Raw genomic sequence first — 12,254 nt, forward strand, 5'->3', positions numbered from 1 at the left:
AATACCTAGGTTAAAGTCAGTATGAAGCCTAATTCATAAATATGCTTACTCTAAAATCAATGACTGTTAACTTTAACATTTTAAAAGATATTTCTAAAATTACTGACAGAAATCATACAACCAAAAATGTTTTATCAAATGTATGTCTCTATATAGAAAACAAATTACTAACATAATCCTTAGCAAGCAACCAAACATCTCAAATAGACATAGTTTAGCAATCCAATTTACCAAAATACTGTTTTCACTTTCGTCTATCAGTTTGGTACTCACAATATATATATGCCTCAATCAGCAGGTCCTTTGTAGGTATCATAAGAAAAAAACACTAAATTTGTCTACCACACATCTAGCAGTCTCACAATATCCTCTAATAGACTGGAAAAAACTTCTGACCAAACAACCCAAAGAACATAGACTAAAGCTAAGATAATTGGGTCAAAAAAATTCTATACTATGCCTTTTAATGAACACATCTATTCCACACAAATGCCCATGTATACATATTTATATGTAAGAAATCCTGATAAGTGTAAAGCAAAAACCATCATATATTCTATTTTATTCACGACCATCTAAAAGAGCACACTTCAGCTGCCAAATTATCTACTTAGAAATAATCTGACAATCATTAAGGAACTGTTTACTTCTATGTATAGCTAAAACACACAGAAATAATCATTTCTATGCTTAAAAAGCATAGCAATGGTGTCTATTGAATACACATAACACAAAAACATTCTCTTGATCAAGCCACTATTTAGTGTACTCAGGTCTGCGGGATCATGGCTAACATCACCCATAAAATTTGTAAATTCTCTATAAATTTGTAAATTTCCCTACAACTAGAAAAAAAGTGTTTTAAAGCAATTCACTATTTTCATCAAAAGTCAAATTCCACTGACCCCTGAAAATTTTTCTAAGCTATGCTATTTTACCAAATGCAGAGATTTTTATGTTATTCAAAGTGTTATATTCTATTTGTATACACACATATCCAAAAACCATAAATAAAAGCAGTCCAGTGATGTTTTCATCATAAGGAATCCTGTCATAAAGCAATGATATATTTATACCAGGCACTACACAATGAAATTCTCATAACCTACAAATTCAGCCTAATGATGTACCCAATGGATACACTGAGAGGCTAGATGGAACATCTCTTTTGCCAAATAGAAATATTTCTATACTATTAGAGTGATATGTATTTATAATGTTTATACATGTAGAAAATTATAGAGGTTAAACAAAAAATTAACATCGTAACAAAAAGTTTTAACAATTTCTACCAGAAAATGAGATAATATGGAGAGACAATTTAACAATTCCACTGGCAAAAAAAAAAAACTACCATCCAAACATTAGATTATTTATAGAATAGTCATAGATTCCCAATATCTGAGAATAGAATAAAGCCTTAGTGCCCTTTTAAATGTCTCTGTGCGTATGCATATATACAAACATCGAAATTTTCTATTCTCTATCTAGCTTTTATTTGCCTAATCTGTAGTCGTCTAGACATTTGTCTCAGTAATCAACACTACATTGTAATAACTGAAATGCCTCAAATGTCAGTCCTCTCTATTACTGATGGGATTATAACAGAGTACCTTTTCCATTACATATACAAACCAATATAACGGACCACTAAAGCCTTAACAGGCAAGTGTTCATTGTGCAAAAGTTCTATAATATGGTAATATCACCACGTACAAATTTTAACATAATGACCATTTACAGGATAATATCTATATTCAGTTAGAGCAGACTTAATAAAATTTATGTGACAGTTACATACAGGACATTCCCCTCCACCAAAAACCAAAAGCAATAATCCAATCAAATAATTTCAAATGTACATCACTCAGACGTACATTCTAACAATAGCACTTCTATAATCATGTAATAAAAATAATTATTCTATATGTTTTAGCAAACTCCTTGTTAGCATTTGCAATACATTAACAAATGTCACAAAGCAAATATATTTGGTTATTTCATATGAACAATAACTAGTACCTTCCTTTGCTTTTCTGGTTGATGTTATTAAATGTTCCCATGTCTATCTCTTTTCTGCTATCCATAAACAGTATAGAATTCTTCATAGCTTACAAAATGTTCTCAGAATCCCCTTCTAAAAGTGTTTCCAGAAGAGAATTTTACCAAACATGTAAAAGGTTTGTAAAACTTCTTTAGGAAATAAGTTCTACTATCACAATTTTCATTTTCAAACGCATCTAAAAATAATCGATTTTTTTATAAAAAAAAAGACTGAGCAAAGAATAAAATACAATAATATAAACTATTACGTATTGAATTTCATTCTCTCTATAATGTCCAATGAACAGTTCACATGTATTAATCATTCACTGAGTATTTTATATTTTAATTTCGATACCATTACCCAAACACAATTTCCTAAATATTTAAATAAATTCATAAGATATATATGTCCAGTAAATTACTTAACAGGATTTGATTCCAAATTGTTTTAAAATGCCAAGAGGGTAGGGAATAAAATTTGTTTATCACATATGCATACAACTACCATTTATATTTATATAGGGCTTTTACCAGTAAATCTTTTGAACTTAGGTTGATATTCCACACACAGCAAGGAAAACATTCTTCCTCCACCCCAAATCCAAAGATAACTAAGGAAATGTAAATATCTGAATCAAGACGCTGCTTTAGGCGAATATAAATTTTTATTTTGTCTATAATTTTGTAGCTAATGAAAGCTTCTAGCTGAATTTAAAATGTATTATCCTTAGCTTCCTGTGCACATATATCTACAAGGTTGGCTTATGTTTACTTGAGATTGTCCAGAATAGCCCAGCACTTCAAGTTTTACCCAGCCCAAATAATTTTCAATTCAGTAGATACCCTTCACACACTGCCATCTTGGGGAGAAAACTGGTGTGAGAGATGTTCTCCTGCTGCTGTTAGATCAGGCAAATGAATTCAGGACAAAAGATCTAAAGAATGTCTTTACAGGATAGGCCTGGCCAAGGACCCCTTAAATTGGCATGAGGTGCAAACTTCTCTAGCAGTCCACAAGCAAAACTTCTCAGGATACTCCAGAAAAATCTCCTTAACTATGTTAACAGAAAAAAGGTTTGCAAAACTACCCTAAATCATTCTGGGTTGCAATCATCTTGTATCTTGCTGTGTAAATTTCTTGAGGTTCCTATGGACCAAAGGTTTAAAGAAATGTCTGAAATTTATGAATCCAAATGTTCAGTAAATAAACATGAAAATTTTTCAGTTTCGACAGTGACAAAAGATGCTCTCAATATCAACTTATATAATCTTTGTCCTCTTCCCTGATTATTGCTTATTTCTAATTAACTTTTTAAATATGTCAACTGCAGATTTATGAAGAGTGTGATGTGGTTCGTCTTCTTTCCCACTGGCAGACAGATGAATTAGAGAATCTGAAGCTAGAAAATGAGGAGCCAGTCAGAAGTTCCAATATGAAAGGTATCTCCAAAACAGCTATTTAATGGAGTCTGATCAGTACCTATCATGCAAAAAAAAAGAATCATAAAGTTTCTGGATGAAATCCTTGTCCATCTTTCTTAGGCTCCATTCATGTCCATGAATGATAGATAGCCAATTCCTCACCTTCTAGTTGGCATCACGTTTCAAATCTCTGTAAAATTGATAGTCAAATATATATTATACTTGGCTTTAAAAGAATGATGATGAATTAGTTTGAGTTATTTCATGTTTACTTGCCATTTTTTTCTTCTTTGTATATGTTTGCCATTTAAAAAATAATTATTCAATCTTTTCTTTTATATGAGTTCTGGGAAGACATTTATGGTACATAACAAAAACTAAGAGAATAAATAACCAATATATTTTACCACCCTAATTTTCACATTTTTTTTCTACCTAGGGCCGCACCCATGGCATATGGAGGTTCCCAGGCTAGGGGTCTAATCGGAGCTATGGCCGCCAGCCTATGCCAGAGCCACAGCAACTCAGGATCCGAGCCGCATCTGCAACCTACACCACAGCTCAGGGCAACACTAGATCCTTAACCTACTGAGCAAGGCCAGAGATTGAACGTGCATCCTCATGGTTCCTAGTCAGATTCATTAACCACTGAGCCACGGCAGGAACTCCAATTTTCACATATTTTTATGTGGCTAAGCACTCTTTTAGCCACTAGCAAGTTAAGTCTGTCATATATGCCTCAACAAGTATCCCCTCTTTATTTGTAAGAGATTTGCTCTAGGAATAGCTTCAAATAAGGACTTTTTCTCTTTTTTTTGGTTTTAACATGGAAAATTTATTCTCTGGCTAGCTAGAAAGGCATCCAGTAAGAATAGACAACTGTAAAGGATGCTCATTTCTCTTTCCACCAAAGTTCCACATGAAATTTTGCATACTCATGCGAGTTTAATTCCCTGATCCCAGGTTGTGATACACTAAACATCCTTATTTCTTAACTCAAATCCTTACCAAAAAAAAAAAAAGAAAATAAAGGTTAAACTGGAAATCAACTTTTGCCTGTACTACAGGCAAATTTCATTCAAGTATTTTACCCATGATTATGGTAACAATAACAAATATTACTAACTATCCAAACACCTGCTAGATCCCAAATTTGTTTTGGCCACACTTGCAGTATATGGATGATCCCAAATCAGGGATCAGACCTAAGCCACATCAATGACAATGCTGGATCCTTAACCCATTAGGCCATCAGGGTACTCCCTAAATGTCAATTTTTTTTTTCTTTTTGTCTCTTAGGGCTTCAACCGTGGCATATGGAGGGTCCCAGGCTAAGGTGGAATTGGAGTTGTAGCCCCTGGCCTATGCCACAACCACAGCAATGTCAGATCTGAGCCATGTCTGCGACCTACACCATAGCTCATGGCGATGCCGGATCCTTAACCCACTGAGCGAGGCCAGGGATCAAACCCACGTCCTCATGGATGCTAGACAGGTTTGTTAACCACTGAGCAATGAGGGAACTCCTCCCTAAATTTCAGTTTTTATTACAGGCCTTGGGGAAAGGCATAATGGCATAATTATACCAAGGCCCCTAGTGAACTATTGATGTTTCATTCTCCTAATAAAGGAAAAATACAGAAAAGTCAGTATATGTGCATTCTTATTACCATTTTTCCAAAACTTGCCAAGTTATAATCTTAAACAAAAGTTTAACAGCTTTTACAAAAGTTTCTTCATTGTGATTTAAGCAATTTTGGGGAAACAGAATATTCCTATTGTTACTTTAACATTACTTTTTCTGTCAAAATAACACCCAATCAATCTAAAACTCAAAGCGAGTGTCCAGCCAAGTTCATTAGAGTAACACATTATGCAAGAGTTACACATGCAAAGGATGATTAGAAAAATACAAAGCCCAAATCAGTATCACTGCAATAACATTTTCATAATACACATATTACAAATTTTAAAAATCCTCTCAATTCCACAGAAAAGCAGAATCCTTTATTCAAGTATGGGTTCATTCTTCAGTTGCTATAGCATGGGGAGTTACTGTATTTTGACTTACATGTTTATATTCTTTGCCACCACTTGGAGGAATTGCAACTGAGTAATTTTTAGAGTTCGTAAGTACAAGTGGACATTCCATTACAACACTAACATTATGGAAAACCGTCATTAAAAAAAATCAGTACTGGATTTTAATAACCAATATGGCCACCAAGTTATTAACATATTAGATGAAATTTCCTCAGAGAACAGTATTTCCTCAACTCAAAACCTGGATATCTATTGGTATTACAAATTTATGGTCTACCTAAAAAAAAAAAAATGACCTACAAGTGGATGCTTAAAATAAATTCAGTGTAATTCAAATTAGGCATAGTTCATTAACTAAAATAAACTTGGTAAAACTTATTTATACTTTTTGGGTAAGTTTTATCAAGTTTATATTCTGTTCTAGTCATTGAACTATATATAATAGTACAAGTAATAGGCAAAAATTACCATGTCTAGGAAATCAATATACTATTAACTGAAATCATATCTAAAACATCTATTTCCAAGAAAATTTTTTGTATTGGTCACTTTTATCACAGATAACTTAATTAAAAATTTAATATTGATTCATTATTATGGAAATTACCAAAATTAAACTTTTTCCCTCAAATGAGTTACACGATTTAAATGTATATTGGCAAGAGCTCCCACTGTGGCTCAGAGGGTTGAGAATCAGACTAGGAAGTTCTAATTATGGCTCAGCAGTTAATGAACCTGACTGGCATCCATGAGGACGAAGGTTTAATCCCTGGCCTTGCTCAATGGGTTAAGGATCTGGCGTTGCCATGAGCAGTGGTGTAGGTCGCAGATGAGGCTTGGATCCTGCTTTGCTGTGGCCCTGGCATAGGCTGGAGGCTATAGCTCCAACTGGCCCCCTAGCCTGGTAACCTCCATATGCTGCAGGTGGGTGCAGCCCTAAAAAAGAGAGAATTTAAGGACCTAGATTACATTGAAAACATGCACCAAATTATTCAAGTATTAAAAAGTACTATGGAAGAATTAATGTGAAATGTCACATAAAAAGGAAGACCAAATAGATGCATTTTGATTATTGGAAAGGCAATCCATTCTAAATTCTAATATCTAAAATTCAAGGAACCAAAGTAGTATGGTAATTTAACTCCAATTTTAACACAGAAAAACAGGTGTACATGCTACTTTTCCTGATACATGTCTCCTAACAGATGAGAAATTACTATCAGGAACTACATTTTTTTAACTTTATTTTGCTATTTATAACACAAATGATCACATATAACAAACTTTATGTATAGCTGTATCAATAAATGTCATGTGTACAGTCAGCCAAATGATTTATATGTGCAAATATTATTATGTTATCCTCATCAACTGTAAAACAAACAATAATTCACAATCAAACATCCAGTAAAGCTGACTGAGGCTTCTTCTTGGCCTCCTTGCCTACATTTTAAGATTAAAGTTACTCAAAAGAAAATAACTCAGTCAAGTCTTTCCTAGAAAATCATTTCTAGTTCACAATGGAAATTCCTAAATTATAGGCAAGGAAGCATTATGTTAGCAAATGGGTTCTACAGCTCAACAGAAAAGGAACTAGTGAATTTGTTTCTTCTAGTCTATATCCTTGACACCAAAGGACACCGGAGCTTTGAGGGCATATCCCCTTTTTGTTCAGGGTTGAATTCACAGAAACAAGGTTATTTTGTCTACCATTTGAGAAGCTGAATTAAATTCCCCTGCAGTAACTGACCCTAATTGCTTTTGGCAATGAAGAAATGTCTGGGTAAATACCCGAGAAGATCAACATCTAGAATAAACATCTTCGAATCAGATTTCGAAAACTGCTCTTTCATCAACATCTAGAATAAACATCTTAGAATCAGATTTCGAAAACTGCTCTTTCACTAGGCCCTCACCATACCTTTTGTGAGAGGTATCCTCATCTTATGAACTCAAAATAGCACTTTTTATTTCCACTTTTGACCAAAATGACTATAATGTAACCCTAATTAACTTCATGACAAGGTATTTAGCTTCTCTAAAACAAGTCTGGTTGTATACTAAATAGCTATTTCTTGAGAGGTGCCAAACTGACTACTACTGACTACTAAGTAACAAGTATATGAAATTAGTTATTAGACCGACCTAGATTCTAGTCACAGACATTCCACTAAAAGAAGTAACTGGAAAGTACCTAATAATACTTTAACTAGTAGTGCCATTTTTCGTAAATATCTATTCTGTGATAGGCCCTATGCCTGCTAATGAACTGTAGACCACCAAAATGGAAAATAAATAAACCATCCAAAACGGAAAATAAATAAACCAAAAACGTCTATGTGAGGGCACTTACCACACTCACTGTCTTCTTAAAATGTTCCATAAATATTCTTTTGGACATCACTTAGATATTTAGAACTTTGTCACTCAATGTTTGCTGTAAGAGGTGGTGATCTACTTTTTACATCTCTTTGTTTCCATGTCACCACTTGTGGCCTTCTGAGATCCAAGGACGAGCCTCCATTTTTGTTTTGAACAGTGTTTGTGGGTACATACACACACAAACACACACACACATATATACACACGTGTGTGTATATATAGTATAAGAGAAAAAGACAAAAAAAAAAGAATTAGCTCACACAAACCTACGAAAAGGGAAAAAAATAGGTATTTGAAGAACTGGCAAAGTGTACTACTACACCTGCCATTTCTAAGTTTTCACATATCAAGCCAACATTTTCTGTCAAGAATAATATTCTCTGAAAAGTCTAGTGAGGCACATTGACTGGATTTCAGGGTATCCTCTTAAGCTCAAAATGTGAAATCACCATGTTCAGACAAGGTCCTGTGTCATCATAAACCGAGCCAAGGCCTCTGCAATATAGTCTTTTTTTTCTTTAACAAGATTATTTTACCTGGAGTAGTTTTATGTTTCGCTCCTAAAAGCAGCTAATATGATTCTCAGCTTCACTGCAACAACACTGGATCCACAGTGACATTACAGGAAATTCAGTGATTGAATTCTCTCTTCCTTTACAGAGTTATCAACTATGTGGGCAAAAAGGCAAAAGACTGAAAGTTTCAAGACAAAAAAAAAAAATAAATGAGAACATTCATTGCTGTTTACTAACTGAAATAGCATTATTACATGTATTTCAGTCCCAAGATAATTACAATGCAAGATGAGAAAAACAAATCTTGCAATGCACTATAAAGTGACTAACATATCTGAAATTTCATGATATAACGGAGGCTTTTACCTCACTACTTGCTGAAATTGATACCACTTTTATTTGAAATTAATACAATAGATTTTTCCTTGACCTTCAAAAAAAGACTTCTTATATACTAGACCAGTATTACAATTTCAAATAATTCCAAAAAGTACTTACATCTATAAGATCTATAAGAAAACCTAAGTTTTGTTTACAAAAATTAAAGACTTCTCATCTCACTTACGTATGGATTGTTAAAAAAAACAAAAACAAAAAAACAAACAAACAAAAAAACTAAACTCAAAGAATAGAATGGTGACTGTTGCCAGGGGACTAGAGGTTGGGGAAATGGGGAGATGTTGATCAAAGCGAAAGTTTCCTTTCTTTCTTCCTTTTTTTTTTTTTTTTTTCTTTAAAGGGCCTCAGGTGCGGCATATAGAAGTTCCCAGGCTAGAGGTTGAATTGGAGCTACAGCTTCTGGCCCATGCTAGGCATAGCAATGCTAGATCTGAGGTGTGTCTGGGACCTTCAGCTTGTGGCAACACAGGATCCTTAACCCACTGAGCCAGGCCAGGGATTGAACCTGCATACTCGTGAAAATTATTCAGGTTCCTTTCCCCTGAGCCATGACGGAAACTCCTGAAAGTTTTCAATTGTAAGATGCATAATTTCTAGGGATTTAATAGGCATCATTGTGACTATAGTTACCAATACCATATTAAATACTTAAAATTTGCTAAGACAATAGATCTTACATAATCTCACCACAATATAAACAATGGTAATTATGTAAGGTAATGAAAACAGCAACTAATATGATTGTGACAATATTTTCACAATATATACATAACACAAGACATATTGTACATCTTCAAATTATACAATATTACTTAGCACTTACAATGAATTTTTAAAAATTACAGAACTTGTAAAATTTGACATGATTACATGATTAAGCGATAATGAGTTTATGAAGGTAAGAGCTATGTCACTTCTGATATGCTTCTTTACCAAGTATAGTTTATGTATTGCATAAACACAGAAAAAAACAATACCGTAAATAATTCAAAAACAAAGGTTAATATTAAATAACTATTAAATGCTTACTTTTAATCAAATTCCCAGAATTCCATTGAAGCTATAAAACACAATGAAATGTATATCACAATACAATGTGTGTATATTTATAAAGTCACAGTTAATGTGACCAGGAAACCAAGTTGTTGTCTAACCATGTTTTAGATAAAATGTATACATCTGAATAGAGGAAAATTCTTAGGGTCTACACAAGTATTTGAAAACTGTTATGTTGGTATGTGATGCCAGATAGAACTCTACAGAAGCTGTGATCTAGGAGTGCCATAACAAAATATCCACACTTATCTTACACTCTACATGCAATTATATGAATATTCCTGCCTTAAGTTGTCTTAGTGTATGTTCCACAGTTAGACTTCTCAAAAAAAATTCAAGTAAATTCTAGGCAAAAAATGTATTTATACAAAAAAAAGTCATTAGAATTAAGTATCTCACAAAATATAATTCTTTTCACTCACCTCTAACTTGCAAGAGGACATATTTAGTTAAGAACATTATAGAACAAGTCTTTTATAAATGTGTTGCATTCATGCCAAAATCTGAAAGCTACTATGCCAGCAGATCTATACGGGATAAAAAAAGCAAATTATTCGCAATTGATCCAGAGAGCAGATTGCTCAGAAAATAAGGTTCTTTTCATATCACCCTCATTTTTTATAACAAAAGTATGTGTCATACACAGTCAATTTTAGGCAATAGACTTTACCTATACTGATCCAGATGCCCAGGGCTCTAGTAACAATAGAATTTCTTTGTAACATTCACAAACTCGAAAAAAAAATATCACATCCATATCACAAAAATCTCCTAAACCGAGGAAGGCTTGGCTACCCTGTGTTTCTTACTTGATAGTGGCCATTAATCTTATAAACTACTTTGCAATAGAACCCTTAATGATGGTGGCAGCAATGTAGCTATCTTGAAGGCCCCTTTTCTCCAGAAGACTATTAATGGAAAGGCTATGGTTTAAAAGCTTAAAAGGCAATATAGACAAAACCTCTGCTGATAAAAATCAAAGAAGAAAGAGTTCTCGTTGTGGCTCTGTGGGTTAAGAACACGACTAATATCCATGAGGATGCAGGTTGATCCCTGGAGTTGCTCAGTGGGTTAGGGATCTGGCATTGCCACGAGCTATGGCACAGGCTGCAGTTGCAGCTCAGATCTGGTGATGCTGTGGTTGTGTTGTAGGCCAGCAGCTGCAGCTCCAACTTGACCCCTAGTTGAGGAACTTCCATATGCCGCAGGTGTGACCCTAAAAAGATAAAAAGAACAATTGAAGGAGAAGACATGAAATTATGAAGGAGTTATTACCAATCTCTGTGGGATTTTACAACCAACTCCTACGATCAATAAGTCCTCACTGACTGTCTAGTTGAAACCTTAGCATAAAGCCTGGAAACCTTCAACCTCTTCCCTTTAAAAGTTATTTCATTATTACATAACTCAAACTGGACCTAGATATTTGGGGATGGCTTAAGTATTTAACCAAAAGAGACTGTTACTCCCCTGAACACTTCCCAGGGGATAAGTGATGCAGTTGGATATAATCATAATTTGTTTTTAAGAGTGTCAGCTACATTTTTTGCCTTTTTTTAGGGTGGCAAACACAGCATAAAGAAGTTGCCAAGGTAGGGGTCAAATCAGAGCTGTAGCCGCCAGCCTACGCCACAGCCACAGCAACTCAGAATCCAAGCCCTGTCAACCAACTATAAGGAGGCCAGGGATCAAACCCGAATCCTCAGGGATACCAGTTGGGTTCATTCCTGCTGGGCCACAATGGAAACTCCCAAATGTTAACTATATTTAAAGTATAAATTACCTTAAAGTAATACAACTTGTCTCAAATATGCAGCCCCTGCACCTCCCAGGACCCAGAGTCTGCCATTCATTTAAAATTTTCTAAGTAAATACTTACTCACTGGCAGTAAATGATTATTCCAGGGTCACAGCATCTAATCTGGTCACAGACACAAGGCGCTGTAAAAAGCTGATCAAGTGAGGTAAATTTACCAAGAAAAGATGTACCTTCCTATGCCAAATGCTTTGATTTAATTAACAAAGTCTGATTTAGTACCACAGTTTCTTTCTAAAGTTGGCCTTCCAAGACCTTGCATCACATCCCTATTTTCCTTCAAGTAGGTATGGCAAAATACAGTAGAAGGGGCTATGTGTGAGTCCTAGACCAACCATTTAACCCCCAGTCACGTTTCCTTATGTGTAAAGACTATTACCTGATACCAGTAAGTGCACAAAGTCAAAGTTAGGAAGCTGAAATAAGTATCACAACTATTTTATCTTAAGAACTAAGAAGAAAATTATTTAAATGTGTTGCCTAATAGGATTTACTTCATCCATAATAACTCCAAGACCAGAATAATCCCAGTCTTCAACTCTTATCTCAAAAAAAAAGTCAATAGGCAAAAAATG

The 12,254-nt window shown here is 34.3% G+C and overlaps 1 long non-coding RNA gene and 1 other non-coding gene across 2 annotated transcripts; both read right to left on the reverse strand.

The window, feature by feature from the left end:
- Positions 1-2,689: 2,689 nt before the first annotated feature.
- Positions 2,690-8,702, reverse strand: LOC125119624 (uncharacterized). The gene is made up of 2 exons (XR_007133131.1): positions 7,865-8,702; positions 2,690-3,658 (listed from the first exon to the last, which is right to left on the reverse strand). It is a non-coding gene; the product is annotated as an uncharacterized LOC125119624 (long non-coding RNA).
- On the reverse strand, positions 8,303-8,376 carry LOC125121784 (small nucleolar RNA SNORD107). Its single transcript, XR_007133646.1, has one exon. It is a non-coding gene; the product is annotated as a small nucleolar RNA SNORD107 (small nucleolar RNA).
- Positions 8,703-12,254: the final 3,552 nt, after the last annotated feature.

The sequence above is a fragment of the Phacochoerus africanus genome, chromosome 2, assembly GCF_016906955.1.
Source record: "Phacochoerus africanus isolate WHEZ1 chromosome 2, ROS_Pafr_v1, whole genome shotgun sequence".
Classification (NCBI taxonomy): Eukaryota; Metazoa; Chordata; class Mammalia; order Artiodactyla; family Suidae; genus Phacochoerus; species Phacochoerus africanus.